The sequence below is a fragment of the Penaeus monodon genome, chromosome 12, assembly GCF_015228065.2.
Source record: "Penaeus monodon isolate SGIC_2016 chromosome 12, NSTDA_Pmon_1, whole genome shotgun sequence".
Classification (NCBI taxonomy): Eukaryota; Metazoa; Arthropoda; class Malacostraca; order Decapoda; family Penaeidae; genus Penaeus; species Penaeus monodon.
The window spans coordinates 32,297,369-32,299,868 of NC_051397.1; positions in this window are offsets into that span (position 1 = coordinate 32,297,369).

Genomic DNA, 2,500 nt, shown 5'->3' on the forward strand with positions numbered 1-2,500 from the left:
TTAACCTACAGGGATTCAAGTTCAGGAAACTCATAAACCACGAAACTTGGGATAACTTTGCATAAAGCCATAAAATGATAATTTGGGCACGTTTCCTTACTAGAGCCTCCCTGTCCTTCTACCGGAATGATCTACACACACACACACATACACACATACACACACACAAAACACACACACACACACACACCACAAAACACACACCCCACACACCCCGCACACCACACACACACACACCACACACACACACACACACAACACACACACACACACACACACACACACACACACTCGGGTGTGTGTTTATATATATTAATATATATATATATATATATATATATACATATATAATATATATATATATATAAATATATATATATACATATATATATAATATATATATTATATATATATATATATAAATTTTATATTATATATAATAAAATCAATAACAACAACGAAGCAAAAACAACCAATGGTATAAGTGACAAAAAAGTAAAAAACGAGCTGAGCACAACAGTGCAGGCACGTTACTTAACTAATAATGAAGAACCAAAAGTATTTCGGTTGCGCTTTGGAATTCCTTTATTGCAACCTTATGTACTTGTGCACACCCTTTCCGCACACTAGTAATGGTGCAAACAATGGAAAAAGAAAGAAAGAACAAAGAGAGTCATTACTTGAAAAGGCATTACAATGAATTAGAATGAAGAAAGAAAATGACAAAAATCATAAGCGGAAACGTTTGTCTTCTCTCAAGCAAAAGTTATAAGTCATTAAGTATGTCAGGGACATTTTTCCTCGCTAATATAAGCATTAACGTTATGCATTCTTGCTGTTTTAATGGAAGTTTGTGGGCTTCTTATACTTATATATATTTTTTTTTTACTTGTTGAAACTCCTGTGATGTAAAATGGCAAGACATTTTATTTTTTCTAATTTGCTGATGCTTTTATTGTTTTGGATTAATATTTTTTAATATGAAAATGAACTGTTCGGGTCCAAAGTTACATACTTCAGACAACCAGATTAAACGGAATGATGTAACTGGGTAGCGAATTGTCTTAAACTTTTGCCTTCCAACGTATGCCTACATTTAGCAGGTAATAAGATATAGTTCCCTCCACTCCCGAGTCCTACAACCTATATTTACGTACGCACTTTACTGTTGTAAAATAGCGGTAACAAGTTAAAAAAGAAAATGACATAGAAACATTATTTTTTTAAGAAGTGCACCCCTGGAATCACTCGAGCATGTGCGTAAATTCAATCAAAGTGAGCAAAGTTAAGTAATTCTGAAAAAAAAAAGATCCCTACTTGTCTTTTGTTTTCACGTGGGCGCGTACAGATTTTGAAAGATTCTGGGTATGCGAGCGCACGCACGTATTGAAAAATAGATATATGTATCTATCATAAAAATATTTGTAGATGTTTCAGTAGATGTGAATGATAACTCTTGCATTGTATTCCCTACCAGGCACTAAATTTGCTTGAAACATTAATATATCAGTGTTTCTATTGTATTTCTTTGTAGAAATGACAAATGTTAACCTACAGAATATTTTAGACAAGGAATTTCTATTACAGCGACGACGGCTTTGAGATCACAATAACTACAGATCAGCGAGATGTGTTCTTTGTCTTGAAATTCCGAAGTTGAAAGGAAATATTTTTCGGTAGGTCGAACCGATCACGGGTATCTGTATATGTTCTCTCTGATACTATCTATCTACCCGGAACTTTCATTCCAAATGCCCCTCCTCGCTCTCTCTCTATCTATCTGTTTTTCTCCGTCTGTCTTTGTCCGTCTGTCTGCCTGTGTCTGCCTCTCTCTCTTTATGACTTTGTCTTTCTGTTGCACACACACAAATATATGTATGTTTATATATATATTATGTTTATATATATATATATATATATATATATATATATATATATATATATATATATATATATATATATATATATATATATATATATATATATATATAATATATTATATATATATAATATATATATATATGCATATATACATATCTGTGTGTGTGTGTGTGTGTGTGTGTGTGTGTGTGAATGAAGGAAACACGTAATTTGAAATAACGACTAAAGATTCCAGGCTCTCCACGCGAACATCAAAAGAGCAAAACTGTGCCCCCCTTCCCCATTTCCTTCCAAAACGCCCCGTGAATTACCCTTCAGTTGGCCCCCTCCCTCTGCCCTTCTACCCTTCAGTTGGCTCTTTACTCACCCCCTCCCCCCTCTTTCCCTTTCCTTGCCTTCGCTCCTTCAACGCCGGCACAAACCACCCTCTCCCCTCCCCTTTCCTCTTCCTCTAACCCCCACACCATGATACTCTCCCCTCTCTGCAAATACCTTCCTACCCCCACCTCTTTTTCCCTGACAACCCTTGATAACTGTACCCCCTCTCCCCTTCCCTTACTTCTGCTCCCTCAACTCGTTTATGCCTCCCCCCCCTTCCTCAGCCCTGACTCTAATCCCC